General features: G+C 38.9%; 1 pseudogene; it reads left to right on the top strand.

Moving 5' to 3' along the window:
* The first annotated feature begins 6,033 nt into the window (after window positions 1-6,033).
* LOC137240772 (uncharacterized) lies at window positions 6,034-17,199 on the top strand (annotated as a pseudogene).
* The last annotated feature ends 703 nt before the right edge of the window (window positions 17,200-17,902 follow it).

Here is a 17,902-nt window from a genome sequence, read left to right on the forward strand (position 1 = left end):
AATATTGTAACGAATTTAGTGAAATTCCGCTTATATGAAACCTTCTGCTAACGGTTCGAATCGCTAAACTGTTGAATAAATAACTCCAATGTTCAATAATGCACAATGTCTTTATTAGATTTGAAAGTACAATAACACTTATACTTCACAACCAATAGCGTGCTTAAATCAAAACTGATTAACTGATTACTCAGCTTGTGCTGCTTTTATACTCTCTGTTTTCTCATTCATCCATTTCTCCGAAGGTCTAGTTATTTCGCGAAACTGTATTCCAGAACAATTGTGCCTCTTGCTTGGTTATTAAATATATACATGTATTTGTAGTTTATGTCTATCTTATAGTCATATGCGTGTGTATACGTGAGTACTTCTTCGGCTGATGACTGTGTTTGAGTTATCTATTCGTTGCCTTGTGTGTATGTGGGTAAATGATGATTAATGTGTTTATGTAGCTTGTTTTATTGTTTTTGTAATTGTGCATTTATTTAGTGATGTGAAAATTCGCTACAATATATCCTTATCGGAACACGCCTAGTGATGCAGGGAGAAAAGGTGCTGGAAAGGGCAAATGTAAAACCATTAAAATTTTCTTGACGCTAATTAGGTCAACGAAGATTCGACTGGCTTGACTTGTTAATTGGCAAAAACCATTTGAATAATTGATAATTTTTCGTATTGCAACAGAAAGCAATATCACACTAGTATATTCACTCAAACAAAATTTATTGCAAAAAGTACTTTAATATGCTGATGACACTTTGGATAGACGCACGAAAGTTGAAGACATGTGGTAAAATTTCGGTTGAGGGAAAAGATTTATTTGGTTCACGCTACTGTTTAGTTCGAGAGACATTACCACAATAATTAGTGGACGGAGGGTAGAGTCAAAAAATTCGGTATATTTTTCGTGATTAATTAATGTTCTGACCAATATTAAAGGTGGAAATTATTTTACTTAGAATTTAAAAAAAAATCTGAACCTATATATAAATACACTATTTACATTAGCAGAGGAAAATTTTAAATATTTTAGGTATATCTTAATATATAAAAAACACGTGTCACAGGTTTGAGGCCAATGGACTCCTAAACTGCTGAACCGATTTTAAATTTGTTTTGCACCCCGTGTGTAGTTTGATCTCACTTGAAATATAGGATAGGTTATATCTCAGTTTATGGTCGCAATATTATTTTATTGCAATTTTTTTTATTTGTTTATACGTAATATTAAAATGTTACGTATACGCAGTGGCACTCATATTTTCAGGTGGTGCGGATATACTTCCGTGTAATTGCTTGGTGCTTAATTAAACAACCTGCTTATCAATAAAAAATATTATAGCGAATGATATCAAGTATAGCACATCACCAGGCCCGCTAAGGGGGCCCGCGATTTAGAGGTACTATGACATTTTTTTTTAATACAGGAGAGTCTTAAGTTGTTCCATGTGCAATTTTTAAGCCAAATTTCAAAAGCAACGAAAACCTGCATTTCGTTTTAATATTATAGTGAAGTTTGAAAAATAAAAATCTATATATATAAAAAGAAAGGCTAAAATGTGTGTTAGTTGGTCGCCGGTGTTTTAAGAGATGCGTCGGTCGATTTTGTTCAAACTTTCACACAAGTTGCGTAAACCTCACGTGGTGGTTACTACAGGTACAGGGTCTCGAGATATAGGCCAAAACGTGGACCAGTGAATGCCTAGACAGTGTTTATACAATATGGATATCAAATGAAAGCAGTTGATGAGTGCTTTGGTACAGAGTAATATATTATCCAGAGACGGACTGGGACTGGGATTAGGACTAGGACTGGGACTGAGACTCGGAGTGGGACTGGGACTGAGACTCGGAGTGAGACTGGAACTGGGAATTCAATAAAATACATACCACCCTCTGGGACAGGCAATAAGGGGTGCAGAAAAATGAGAAGGAATTGAGAGAAGAGAAAAGAGAGAAGGAGAAGGAGATTGAGAAAGAGATAGAAAGAGACGAAGATGGAGATAAATGAAGCAAAAAAGACGGGGGGGAGGAGTGAATAAAAGGATTAGGAAAAAGTGAAGAGGGGGAGGGCAGAGTCAGACGAAAAAAGCTTATCAAAATATATGCGGATAGGCCAAATTTAGGGCAGGCCAACGTCTGCCGGGTCTTCTAGTTTCAAATAAAATGTATAAGAACCCACCAATTTGTCTGCTGCTTTATAATTTCCTTGCATAAAGGTTGTATTCTTAAATGCGTTTATGCTGTACGACAGAGCAAAATATATACTGAGACTGAAGCGAAATCGTTTATTTGTTATAAAAGGACCACCTAGTATATATACTTATATATGAAGACGTACTAACAAAAATTATATTAAATTCAAAGCTTACGCAAACAAATTATTCTAACTACACAACAAATATTGCTACTCACGTTTAATGAATTCACCTTTGATAGCTGACCCAGAATTCAAGCAAATGGCCGTAAATGAAATAAAATTCAATATAAAATGAAAATTCCTGTATAAATTCACGTGTCTCGCATATTAATTAAGTAAGTTACTTGCTCTCATTTTGACTGACAATAATTACATTACTGTAAACATTATTATGCTTCTTCTGCCAATGTAAACACAACTACACTCATACATGTATGTATGTATATGTTACGATGTTAGTTAGCTATGTAGGCGGCTTATAAATATTCAGTTGTCTCTGAAATGGAAAGATCAAGGAATTTGTTATATAACAAGAACCATTTGATGAAATATTAAAGAAACATTAAAGTTAAGAAAATGTTAAATTCTTGTCCATTAAATAGATTTTAATATAGATTGTAACAAACAGGAAGATGCTGTATGTTTCGAGGTATGTACGTACGCATGTGATGGATATTTGAAACTTCGAGCAATGTCCCGTAACATTGAATAATTTGACTGTAGTAGCCTTGTTTTCGTTCTTTCGCTTACCCTCTTTCTGCAGGTCACATAACGTAGAACTGTTGTTAAGGCATGTAATACGAATATAATCTGTATGAGTTTTGTGAAGGAAGCTCTCTTATTGTATGTTGTTGACAGCGTATTTTTGTCTTCCCACTGGATGTCCTGGAGGGTTCAACACGATCATATGAAATCGCTGCCGAAATGGTCGGCTAGTACATTATTGCTACTAATTCATGGAACGTGCCGATTATATATTCGGCAAGCGACCAGCAACACTGATAACACTCCTCAAAACTTTGGGGAGTATTTTTACCGTTAAAAGAAAAATTAGAAGGTAGAGCGTAGGACATGTGCGGAAAATATCTAATTCTTTCACACAAATAGTGTTTTTATTTTAACCACGGGCTCTTTCTAGCCAAAGAGTCACCACAAATTGACGGCGAAGAGAGCTCTCTAGCTTTTATCGTGTACGCAAAGGCGGTTGATACCTTTCAAGTGCGTATTTTTGGGTTCAATAAATGGTAGATGATTGAGCATAGCTTGCCTGCGTTAACAAGGAAATGGTTTTTCCAGGGATGCCTGACCCTTTTGTACATTTATGGAGATCTCGCAGCCGCCTTACTCTTATGTTAGGCTACTTGTTTGGGTATAGCCTTAATTAAAGTGTTACATTTGGTCACGTAGTACCGATAGTGCTACTGCTTAACTAGGTAATCCAGATGAATTTTCCTGTTTCTACCGCAGACGGTGTAAAGTGCGTACTCTTTTACAACCATCATTCGGAATGAGGTTTAAGAAGGCAAGCTATATGAATTTTTTGAAGCCATCCGTTTGGCGTACTTACTTACATGACCAAATCGGGTGATTGCATAAATAAAGAGAGAACGGATGCAAGAGTAAGTTCATGCACTTTAAGAGAAAGTCAGCTAGTTTGCCAGTCTCCCCACTAAGCTGCCGGTATCTGCTTGCAAATTAGAGCTGAAAAAAACTCGCAATCAAATAGAATTTTACTCAACGATTGCAATCCTTTCTTGATTGCAATCATCAATCAAATCAAATCAATTAACAAGAATCGATTGTAATCGATTTGATTGTAAAAACTTGATTAGCACATAACTTGATTCCCATCGAATCAGGGACAATGCGTACAATACAATGATTACAATAGAAAAATATTATATTTTTTTTAATCCAAAAATACATTTCAATGGACTCCAGCGTTTTTTTACGCTTCTGTATTTTACTGTTATTCTTTTACTAACTTATTAAAATAATTTGAAAGAGAGAACTCAAAGGATTATGTTTTGTAAATAATAGCATTCACAATTTTAATAAAATCAATGAGTGCAATCAGAATGTGGTGAAATTTATTGACTGCAGCGAAAATTTTATGTTTAATCTAGCTTGCAATTGAACTACTTTCTACAGATGCCAATTTTTATGTAATTATGTGATTGTTCAATCAACGATTGTAAACTAAACGTGTTTGCAATCACGGACGTACAGTAATAATTTGCAATTACAATAAAGTCACTTTTGTTCAGAATTTTAGTTGATTGCAATATTTCATATATTCGGTTATAGCAGTAAAATTTTATTGAAATACTTTAGTGCTCTACTTCGAATCATGTGCCATGCTTCGTGCTATTAATCGATGCTTTTAGATGTTTGATTTTTAGATTTAGATGTTTGATTTTGCTTTTAATTGAAAATCATTTTCAGATCTCTTAAGGAGACGTCCCGCGGCAATTTTGAGTGCAGCATTTTGTCAGACCTGCGGTATGTATTTTCCAGTATGTGGTTTTAAGACCAGGCGACTAAACTGGTGACGCGTAGCACATGAGCCGCCGGTCAATTGCTTATCTTATCTTTTCTACAAGTGCTGCCGGCAAGTGACTTGAAGAATTTGTTACGACTTTCTACTTTACTAAGATCTGTCGCTCGGCAGCGTAGCACCACCGACATGAAAGTCCAATATTTGCGTACTCTGTTTGTTCTACTTCGTAAACGAAGTGGCCTTGGATTTGGTCGGTGATAATGCCAGATCGCGGAAACAAGAGAGGCTTATAAGCTTTAAGACACCCTGTCGGAAAATCAACAAAACAAAATAAGTCACATTAAGCTTTCCTTCACGGTATTTATGAAGTGAAGACAATCAACCCTAATAGAGCTTGAAATATGGGTAAAATAGGCGAAATCCCGATTAAGTGAAGTACAACGTCAACAAAGAGGCTGTCTAGGCTTACGTAAGATATTTCACGTAAGCATATCCATTAAATTTACCTTTGCTTAACTTTCTTCACCAGCTATTGAAAAAATCATCAACAAGGATTAAAATAAAATACTGAAAGTCGCTCAAGTACATAACCATTGTAATTTTATAAATGGGATTCAAATTTGTTTCAGTAACAAAGTTTCATAGAATTAAGAAACCTTTTATTTTTATTGAAAATATAATTCAAGGAAATTTACTTAATTTAAATAATAAAATTTGTATTTTAAAGCGTTACATAATTCCACCTGGCATATGCCCACATATGGGCGACTTTAGTCAAATAAAAGTTAAAGTTTATGTGTGAGTAGGCATATACGTATGTATGTATACATGTGTATGTGTAGACATCTTCTAGAAACGAAAAGTTAAGTGGATATAAAAAACAAGAACAACTAACCGCAATCAAATTAAAATGAAAATGTTCATTTACTTGAACCTATTTTTGAGCAGCCAGCATCTCGCACCCAGTGCACATTCCACGCACTGGTGAACTATTTAAACCGTAGGCTTTTGAATGAATACGCGACATTAGCCCCCAAGCAGCATTGCCAGACCACTTTTTTTTTTTTTTTTGGTACAAAATTCAACATAAAAAGCTTTAGAAAATTTTAAAAAATTTAACTGTAGACAACTATGTTGAATAAATAATTCCAATATTCAGTTTTGCATAATGGTCTTCATTAGACTACTTTTGGAGTAGTACTTCAGAACTAAATTATACTTCGCAATAGCGTATTTAAATCAAACTGATTAGTTATTCCTCAGCTTGCGCTGCTTTTATACTCTCTGTTGCCTCACTCCCATATATCTCCTAAGGTCTAGAATTTTCACGAAGATGGAACATTTCTATCGCATACTTGGTTATTTAGCTTGTGTGTGTGAGTAAAAACTTCTGCTCTTAGCTGATGACTACATGTGAGTATATGAGATATCTTTTCACTTCGAGCTGCTGGTTATGTGTGTGCATGTACACAAGTTTGGGTGCTACCTGTATTTGGGGTTGTGATTATTTACTAACAGCATAGTGATGCTAATAGTCATCACACTATATAAAAAAAAATTCACGCTTGACCGAAATTGTGTAGGCCCAAGTGTAATATCACAATTTTGGGTAAATCCCTTTTTCAATCAGACGACTCAATTAAGGCTACAATAGTACGACCACCAATGTGTCTACAACCGCATTACAATGCATCAGCACTGCAAACAACGACAAAAGGCTGCAAGCATCGCCCTGAAGGGTAGTCAGTAACTAGGGATACAAATTTCTGGTTCAGGGCTCGACCTAAAGTGCCAAATAAGTACTGATTCGTTAGTAACTAGATTTTTTCCAGTTATAAAATCGAGAGTCGGATTTTTATAATTCATATTTAGTATACATTTGAGAAATAGGCTACCAACAAAAAAACTGCTACCAGCTTTGAGATGATTCGACTATGATTATGCCTTTTTCACTGGTTCGGAACCATCGAAAATGTTTCATCAACAACTAGTTCTAAAATGGAAATGTATATCCTTTTCGGAAGTTGAGAAAAGGCAATACAACGAGGACAATTTCCACCGCCTAGGACATCGCTTTGTTTAATTCGCGAGTTGAAGGTATGTAAGAGATATAGATGGGGAACTATTAGTGGTTTGGAATGCCCTAGAAGCGCACCAGTTTTGAACTAAGCATTTTCCATTCAGGGCAGCTACGCAATCACCAGCTGACGACAAAATGTAATTGGCAATTTGATGAATAAATAAACATTTTGTTTTTCTGCCGCGCCACAATGAATGACAAATATAATTTCCTCGCAGGAGTGCCAGCGGGAGAACTTGCTTTAAGGCATTTACTTCTACTTCAGTTAGTTAGTTAAATTTTGGGGATACTATCATAGCACCAGTCACCCTATACTTATGTGAAAATGACAGGAAAGATGCCTATTGGGCTACTTGTCATTCCCATACTCTGACTAAGTAAGTAAAGTCCTGCTGCCTTTTGTGACCAGATGCCTCCGTTCCCTCAGCTCTGGCGTTTAGTCCGTATGAATGAAGGGAAAAGGGAGTTCAAGCTGGCTTTTTCTTTTAAGGCTAACGTAATGTCTTGATTGAAATCTGCATTTTATGATTGGGGGTGATTCCCATCCGACAGTACTGACAGCTCTTGGCATATTTATTTACTGTTGCTAGTAGCCAGCTGTTGGGAAAGGAGTTTCTTCTAAGTGACACGAGGAGGATGCCTTAAGGCTATTTTTCTCCGTCGCTCTTTTAAGGTCAAAAAGGTGCTTGCTGTCCCTAAGAAGGTCCAATCCTTTTTTCTTAGCTATGGCTCCGATCGTGGATCTTTGCACCAGGGGCTGTCGTTCTGCCTCTAGGAAGCATTTCTCCACGGCCCACGGATCATGAAGTGTGCAATTCATAGCTTCTCCAACCAAATTGTAGGTCTCACCTAGCCAGGGCAAATCCTGTTTATTTAGCAGGTGAAGCTCTGTTGACAATTCCCTAACGGAAAAAGGAGGTTCGATGATTGAGATGGTTCAACGTGGTCATATCAAAGGGGTAGGAGCATATCAGTAGGAATGGGAATGTTCATGGTGATGATTTATCTTGTCGCAGTGGCTAATCATTTAGGGTTGGTGTTCGTATGGCGGTGTCATCTACAAAGAGGACTGCGAGAACGCAGTGTGTTTTCGATGTTTATGGTCCTTTGCCGGATATGGATCCGATGCGTTCCGGTAAGAAGCACCATTTAGATATAAGCCCCACCATTTCTGGGACTGATTATATGACCAGATTGAGCTTTCTTTGCCATATCGTCCGCACTCCCAAGTTTCATGAAGAACTTGAGGCTGCCAGAGCCTCCCCTGCTAAATAAACTGAAGTAGGTGAGGTTGACGAACTCTGTTGAAGCTATAAACTGTGCTGGCAACCTCTTGAAAGGGTTTTGCTACACAGCTCCCTGACTCCCAGGCAATACTCTTAGCGGATTATGATTAAAATATTATCCGATTAAAATTCGATGAGATTAAAAACTGCATACTCAGAAAAGTTCTAGGGAAAAAAGTTCACCAGGACCAAAATCTATAAAAAGAACCATTTTTAAACGAAATATCTGTAAGTGGCAACCATGCATACAAGCATGCATGAATAAAAGCTATACTCCTGCGGTGTACCGTATGTGAATGCTGCTCATTTTTTTAAGCATTCTACTTGAAAAATAATAAAAATAAAATGAAATTGGTCATAAAAATAATAAAAACAGCAACATGGAATCCAAAATTTGGTGCAAAAATATGCAGAGCAGCACCGCAAAACGTTTTAGCTGAAATTTCTAAAAACTATGCAAAGCAATGGTTTAGAGTGGCCAGTTGGGCGATGGCTGAAAGCAGGAGGCTTAGCAGCTAAAGCCACAGCTACGTTTATATTAACAACCTGCTTATGTTTGTATGTTGATACACTTATTTGAATGTATGCATGTGTACGTTGGTAATAGCCAGGCCACAGGCAATAACATAAATTCTCTTTCTAAAACAAACCATATAAAAATTTACCAAAGTGCAAAGTAACTTATTCACGTAAAAATTTGAAAAAAAAAATGTTGCACTTTGACTGGACGAATGCTTTCAGCAAGCGAAATGGCCAAGTAAATTTGCTATCACCTCTATTAGCAGATGGAAATGTACACTGTACAGTATTAAAATTACCTAGACATATATACTAAGGGTGTTTGAAAAGCATCAATGCATCGTAGAATTTTATTGACCTGCAGTTAGAGATATCCACTTATATACCTTCCAGTTTTTCCAAATTATTTTCAATCCAGCAGCCCCAAACTTGTTTGACCCTCGCCTCGCATTTCAGTTGCTTTGGGTTATAAAAGATGGTATTGCTGGCCGTCTGGGCTATCAGCTGATTGCAGTACTGAGCGGATTGGAGCACACGGCTCACCTCTATGTCATATGCAGTCCTGTGGCCGAGTTTTGGTTTGAGCCTGGAACTTGACATATAAAAAGTTCTTTTTACTCAAACAAAGGCCAAGCCCCAAAAGATAATAATCCCCTCCTCTCATAACGCTCGTAAGTTAAACAATAAAAATATCCACCAAAGTGCCTCCTGACTCCTATCAACAAATGTGCAAAACAAATTGATTACTTTTTCATCTACGGTAGGCATGGCACCAACCATTTGTACTATAGGACCGCGCCTACCACCTCCGCCACAACTAAATGCACTAAGTTTCATTTAGACGTGACGTCTATTGAAAGGATAAACGTCCGATTACAAATAGTTCTAAATCTTGTAGCCTGAAGTGCTGGCTGATGAGAATAAGAGCACAACTTTTTCCCAAGAGCTCAGCTCAGCGAACAAGTTTCGATGATTACCTGAACGAAAATTGCGTTCTAGGTGAAACAGTATGCTCATCAATACCAGTATTTGGTGGCAGAGCTATGGCCGTTGTCTGCCCCTGTTCCCGCTTTCAGTAGGAATCATATGATTAATACTATCCGTATTATTTTTATTTCTTATAAGGCTAGGCAATATCCTTGCTATGAATTATTCAAATAAAACTTTTGCAAAACTCACTGATAAACGTGGCAATATTAGCTGCTGAAATACTGAACATCCTTATAGAAGTTCACTTTCTGAACGAACACGGAAGTGTAGCGCATTTAGCAGGAAAGGATCATCAAGAAGCACCTGACATATTAATTGAAAATATGTGAGAAGAAGAGAAAATTGCATGCTGGCGTGCTCTTCACTCTTCTGTGGCTCTTTGCCATAAATGATAACGTCGCGCTTATTCATTAGCCACGCATCTAGGATTGGGATATTTTCCTGAAAGCGAAGCAAACCAACGGAACAACTAACGTATTGTATGCAAACAAGTAAGGTAGGCTAAGTTCAGGTGTAGCCGAACATTACATATTCAGCTGAGAGCTTTGGAGACAAAATAAGGGAAAATCACCAAGTAGGAAAATGAACCTAGCTAGGGTAACCCTGGAATGTGCTTGTATGACATGGGTATCAAATTGAAGGTATTAAAGAGTATTTTAAAAGGGAGTGGGCCATAGTTCTATAGGTGGACGCCTTTTCGAGATACCGCCATAAATGCGGACCAGGGTGATCCAGAACATTTTCTGTCGAGTACCGCTAATTTATTTATATATATAATACTACGAACAGTATTTCTGCCAAGATTCCAAGAGCTTTTGATTTCGCCATCCAGAAATTTTTCATTTTCTTCTACCTAATATGGTAGGTGTCAAACCCATTTTAAGTTTCTTCTAAAGTTATATTTTGCGTCAATAAACCAATCCAATTAGCTTGTTTCATCCCTTTTTTCATAATTGGTATAGATTTAGGACATTTTTATTTTTTCATTTTTCGTAATTTTCGATATTGAAAAGCGTAGTGGCGTAGTCATAGTCGGATTTCGCCCATTTTTCATAAAGTGAGTTCAGATAAGTACGTGAACTAAGTTTAGTACATATATGTAGATTTTTACTCAAGTTATCGTGGCAGCGGCCGGGCGAAGGGACAGACGGTCGACTGTGTATAAAAACTGGGCGTGGCTTCAACCGATTTCGCCTAAAACACTTACCGTCATAGAATCTATGCCCCTACCAAAATTCATAAGGATTGGTAAATTTTTGTTCAACTTATGGCATTAAAAGTATTCTAGACAGATTAAATGAAAAAGGGCGGAGCCACGCCCATTTTGAAATTTGCTTTTATCTTTGTATTTTGTTGCACCATATCATTACTGAAGTCGAATGTTGACATAATTTACTTTTATACTGTAAAGATATTAAATTTTTTGTTAAAATTTGACTTTAAAAAAAATTTTTTTTAAGTGGGCGTGTTCGTCATCCGATTCTGCTAATTTTTATTAAGCAAACAGAGCAGAGCTCACAGAGTATATTAACTTTGATTGGATAACGGTTGGTTGTATAGGTATAAAGGAATCAAAATAGATATAGACTTCCATATATCAAAATCATCAAGATCAAAAAAAAAATTTGATTGAGACCGTTAACATGATAACTTGAGTAAATTTTGGGGTATCTTGATGAAATTTGGTATGTAGATTCCTGAGTACTCATCTCAGATCGCTATTTAAAATGAGCGATATCGGACAATAACCACGCCCACTTTTTCGATATCGAAAATTTCGAAAAACCGAAAAAGTGCGATAATTCCCTACCTGAACTTATGTCGCAAAATAGAAAATGAGTAAAGTTTTGGACAATGGGCGTTGCATCGCCCACTTTTAAAAGAAGGTAATTTAAAAGTTTTGCAAGCTGTAATTTGGCATTCGTTGAAGATATCATGTTAAAATTTGGCAGGATCGTTATCCTTATTACTATATGTATGCTTAATAAAAATTAGCAAAATCGGAGAACGACCACGCCCACTTTTAAAAAAAAATTTTTTTAAAGTCAAATTTTAACAGAAAATTTTATATCTTTACAGTATATAAGTAAATTATGTCAACATTCAACTCCAGTAATGATATGGTGCAACAAAATTCAAAAATAAAAGAAATTTTCAAAATGGGTGTGGCTCCGCCCTTTTTCATTTAATTTGTCTAGGATACTTTTAATGTCATAAGTCTAACAAAAATTTACCAATAATTGTGAAATTTGGTAGGGGCATAGATTGCTATATTGGGCTATAGAACTAAGGCCCACTTCCTTTTAAAATACTCATTAGCACCTTTCGTTTGATACCCATATTGTACAAACGCATTCTAGAGTCACCCCTGGTCCACCTTTATGGTGGTATCTCGAAAAGGCGTCCACCTATAGAACTAAGGCCCACTTCCTTTTAAAATACTCATTAGCACCTTTCGTTTGATACCCATATTGTACAAACGCATTCTAGAGTCACCCCTGGTCCACCTTTATGGTGGTATCTCAATAAGGCATCCACCTATAGAACTAAGGCCCACTTCCTTTTAAAATACTCATTAACACCTTTCGTTTGATACCCATATTGTACAAACGCATTCTAGAGTCACCCCTGGTCCACCTTTATGGTGGTATCTCAAAAAGGCGTCCACCTATAGAACTAAGGCCCACTTCCTTTTAAAATACTCATTAACACCTTTCGTTTGATAACCATATCGTACAAACACATTCTAGAGTCACCCCTGGTCCACCTTTATGGTGGTATCTCAAAAAGGCGTCCACCTATAGAACTAACGCCCACTTCCTTTTAAAATACTCATTAGCACCTTTCGTTTGATACCCATATTGTACAAACGCATTCTAGAGTCACCCCTGGTCCACCTTTATGGTGGTATCTCGAAAAGGCGTCCACCTATATAACTAAGGCCCACGTCCTTTTAAAATACTCATTAACACCTTTCGTTTGATAACCATATCGTACAAACACATTCTAGAGTCACCCCTGGTCCACCTTTATGGTGGTATCTCAAAAAGGCGTCCACCTATAGAACTAACGCCCACTCCCTTTTAAAATACTTATTAACACCTTTCGTTTGATACCCATATTGTATAAACGCATTCTAGAGTCACCCCTGGTCCACCTTTATGGCGACATCTCGAAAAGGCGTCCACCTATAGAACTAAGGCCCACTTCCTTTTAAAATACTCATTAACACCTTTCGTTTGATAACCATATCGTACAAACACATTCTAGAGTCACCCCTGGTCCACCTTTATGGTGGTATCTCAAAAAGGCGTCCACCTATAGAACTAAGGCCCACTTCCTTTTAAAATACTCATTAACACCTTTCGTTTGATAACCATATCGTACAAACACATTCTAGAGTCACCCCTGGTCCACCTTTATGGTGGTATCTCAAAAAGGCGTCCACCTATAGAACTAAGGCCCACTTGCTTTTAAAATACTCATTAGCACCTTTCGTTTGATACCCATATTGTACAAACGCATTCTAGAGTCACCCCTGGTCCACCTTTATGGCGATATCTCGAAAAGGCGTCCACCTATAGAACTAAGGCCCACTTCCTTTTAAAATACTCATTAACACCTTTCGTTTGATAACCACATCGTACAAATACATTCTAGAGTCACCCCTGGTCCACCTTTATGGTGGTATCTCAAAAAGGCGTCCACCTATAGAACTAACGCCCACTCCCTTTTAAAATACTTATTAACACCTTTCGTTTGATACCCATATTGTATAAACGCATTCTAGAGTCACCCCTGGTCCACCTTTATGGCGACATCTCGAAAAGGCGTCCACCTATAGAACTAAGGCCCACTTCCTTTTAAAATACTCATTAACACCTTTCGTTTGATAACCATATCGTACAAACACATTCTAGAGTCACCCCTGGTCCACCTTTATGGTGGTATCTCAAAAAGGCGTCCACCTATAGAACTAAGGCCCACTTCCTTTTAAAATACTCATTAACACCTTTCGTTTGATAACCATATCGTACAAACACATTCTAGAGTCACCCCTGGTCCACCTTTATGGTGGTATCTCAAAAAGGCGTCCACCTATAGAACTAAGGCCCACTTGCTTTTAAAATACTCATTAGCACCTTTCGTTTGATACCCATATTGTACAAACGCATTCTAGAGTCACCCCTGGTCCACCTTTATGGCGATATCTCGAAAAGGCGTCCACCTATAGAACTAAGGCCCACTTCCTTTTAAAATACTCATTAACACCTTTCGTTTGATAACCACATCGTACAAATACATTCTAGAGTCACCCCTGGTCCACCTTTATGGTGGTGTCTCAAAAAGGTGACCACCTATAGAACTAAGGCCCACTTCCTTTTAAAATACTCATTAGCACCTTTCGTTTGATACCCATATTGTACAAACGCATTCTAGAGTCACCCCTGGTCCACCTTTATGGCGATATCTCGAAAAGGCGTCCACCTATAGAACTAAGGCCCACTTCCTTTTAAAATACTCATTAACACCTTTCGTTTGATACCCATATTGTACAAACACATTCTAGAGTCACCCCTTGTCCACCTTTATGGCGATATCTCGAAAAGGCGTCCACCTATAAAACTAAGGCCCACTCCCTTTTAAAATACTCATTACCCCTTTTCGCTTGATACCCATATCGTACAAACAAATTCTAGAGTCAGCCCTGGTCCACCTTTATGGCGATACCCCTAATTGGGGTCCATCTATAGAACTATGGCCCGCTCCCTCTTAAAATACTCTTTAATACCTTCCATTTGATACACATGTCATACAAACACATTCCAATGTTACCCTCAGTTCATTTTCCTATATGGTGATTTTCCCTTATGTTTTCACCATAGCTCTCAACTGAGTATGTAATGTTCGGTTACACCCGAACTTAACCTTCCTTTCTTGTTTCTATTTTGCGTCATAAGGTCAACGCACCTACCAAATTTCATCGCTTTATCCGCCTTTGGTAATGAATTATTGCATTTTTCCGTTTTTCGAAATTTTCGATATCGAAAAAGTGGGCGTGGTTGTAGTCCGATTTCGTTCATTTTAAATAGCGATCTGAGGTGAGTTCCCAAGAACCTACATACAAATTTCATCAAGAGATCTCAAAATTTACTCAAGTTATCGTGTCAACGGACAGACGGACGGACGGACGCACGGACGAACGGACATGGCTAAATAAATATTTTTCTTCGTCCAGGTCATTTTGATATATAGAAGTCTATATCTATCTCGATTAGTTTGTGCCGTTACGGATTACCGTTATGCGAACGAATTAGTATACTCTGTGAGCTCTGCTCAGCTGAGTATAAAAATTAGATAAGTGCTTAGGAGCTTAAAACCACGAAGGTTATTGACTTTTACAAACTGACTATCACCTCGCATTTATATGTGTATTATCAGTGCTTTCACATAAAACCCAGATTTTCTCAAAAGGTGTAGTGACGTGGTCAATGAATAAACGGTACAATATTAATAATAGCAATAACTCGGCACAAGTGGTGTGAAGCTTGTGGCATAACCCAACGATATCGCGATCCTGATATAGGGTACCTTCCCTTGCTAAGCGAATTAATAGGAAGAAATTTGGCAAACTTAAGCCAGTTAGCACAGAAATGTAGCCTCCAGCTAAATACGGAGAAGACGGATTTACTACACTTCACGTGAAGGTACAAGTCACCTGCCTCTAATTACCAATGCTAATGGGCCAAAGCTAAAGGACCTACTAACCTTATCAAAAAATACCAAGTATCTGGTAACAAAAACCGACTGCAAACTTATCTAGAAAGTGTGTATCGAGGAACGAAGGTGGAAAGTCTGTATTGGTTGCTATGCCTATAAATCGATGTTCGGCAAGAAATAATGTCTAAAGCCGAGGATGGTGCTATGGATATGTAAATTAGTGGCCCGATTGGTACTAACCTAACTAAACGGCTCTGTAGTGCGGTGGGTAGCTACTCGAAAAAGCTACAACCTTTCTATCCTACAGAAAATTTTGCGCATGTGCATTGGCACCACTGGAAATCGTCCAACCTGCGCCCTCTACCTTTTTAATCCTTCTATCGTTTTGCATATACTCTGGACAAACCGCGCGGGCGTCTGTCTTGGAGCGCTGGGCTTGGGTCCCGCCACGTCAAACCATACTCCAATGAAAAGCAACAACAAGCCTCGGATAAAAAGAACACTCTCTATTGATGACTACCATGGCAAACGTTTGAAGGAAAATTAATTGAGGGCACGCACGTGGAACGTCCGCTCCCTGAATGAGATTGGTGCAGATGCCCGGCTGGTTGATGTCCTCGTCAAAGCAAAATCTGACATCACCGCCATCCAAGAAATTCGGTGGACGAAGCAAGGAAGAAAGAAGATTAAAAATTGTGACATCAATTGGAGTGGCCATACAAATAAGCGCATTTTCGGCGTCGGATTCGTGGTGGGATAGAGACTCTGTCGCCAAGTATTGACGTTCACGCCTGTGGACGAGCATCTCTCCGCTATCCGAATAAAAGCAAAATTTTTTAATATATCATTTATCTGCGCCCATACGCCGACAGAGGAGAAAGCCGATGAGGTGAAGGACGCTTTTTATGAACAATTAAAACGCATATACGAGCGCTGCCCCCGCCATGATATAAATGTCGTGCTTGGCGACTTTAACGCTAGGGTGGGCAAATAAGGTATTTTTGGCCCTACAGTCGGAAAGTTCGGCCTACCGATTAGGCCGATTGACTTTGCCGCTGCTCGAGGCATGGTCATAGCCAGCACGAGGTTCATGCATAAAACGATACATCAAGCTACATGGCTGTCTCCCGATCGAAATACCCGCATTCAGATCGATCACGTTGTGATCGACGGCCGGCATGCCTCGAGTGTTTTAGATGTGCGCACGATTCAAGGACCTAATATCGACTCGGACCATTATCTCGTCGCAGCCAAAATTCGCACCCGTTTCTGCGCGGCTAAAATCAAAGATCAAAAAACCCAAGGAAAGGTAGACGTCGAAAGGCTGCAATAGCAACAGACTGCTAATGATTTCGCAACTCGACTCTCACACCTGCTCTCTGAGAGCACACCTCAGTCTGAAGGAATACGTGAGCAGTGGGAGCATATTTCCAAAGCACTTCGTACTGCCGCCGAGGAAAAGATTGGTTACCGGCGGCCACAGAAAAACAACTGGTACGATGAAGAATACCACGTTGCAACCGAAAGAAAAGACGCTGCCCGCAGGGCTCCGTTAACAGCGAGCGCAACAAGAGGAATATGTGAACGCTACCGCGAGCTAAAAAGGGAAGCGAGACTCCTTTTCAGGAAGAAAAAAGCAGAGGCAGAAAGGTGTGAGTGCGAGGACCTTGAGCTGCTAGCCACCAGGAATAACGCCCGAAAAATTTGCCAAAAAACTCGGCGACAGACGGAAGGTTTTAAGACCGGGGCAAACTCCTGTAAGAACGAAAACGGCGACCTTGTAACTGATGTCCAGAGATTACTTAGATTATGGAGGGAACACTTCTCTGCTCTCCTAAATGGAGACAACCATTTACCGCACAGAGAGGACGACCCGATCCCGCAATTGGTGATGATGGAATAAATGTACCCCCACCTGATAATGACGAAGTCAGAATAGCAATAACCAGATTGAAAACAACAAGGCCATGGGCGCTGATGGATTGCCTGCGGAGCTATTCAAATACGGCGGCAAGGAGTTGGTAAAGCGCATGCATCAGCTTCTTAGCGGACGGGTGCATGCCCGACGATTGGTATCTAAGTATTCTTTGCCCAGTCCACAAGAAGGGGGATACTGCAAACTGCACCAACTATCGCGGAATCAGCCTTCTTAGTATCGCATATAAGATCCGGTCAAGTGTAATGTGCGCAAGATTGAAGCACACCGTGAATCAACTGCTTGGACCTTATCAATGCGGCTTCAGAACTTGTAAATCTACCATCGACCAGATTTTCACAATGCGCCAAATCTTGGAAAAAGCCCGCGACACATATCACCTCTTCGTCGATTTTAAAGCCGCCTTCGACAGCGCGGAAGGAGCTGCCTATATGCCGCTATGTCTGAATTTGGTTTCCCCGCAAAACTTATACGGCTGTGCAAAATGGCGTTGAGCCACACCATTAGCTCAATCAGAATTGGGAAGGACTTCTCCGAGCCGTTCGAAACTAAACGAGGTTTCAGACAGGGTGACCCCCTATGATGCGATTTCTTTAATGTGATGCTGGAGAAAACTATACTAGCTGCAGAACTTAACCGATCTGGAACAATATTCTATAAAAGCGTGCAA

Source organism: Eurosta solidaginis, chromosome 1 (assembly GCF_040869045.1).
Source record: "Eurosta solidaginis isolate ZX-2024a chromosome 1, ASM4086904v1, whole genome shotgun sequence".
Taxonomy (NCBI): Eukaryota; Metazoa; Arthropoda; class Insecta; order Diptera; family Tephritidae; genus Eurosta; species Eurosta solidaginis.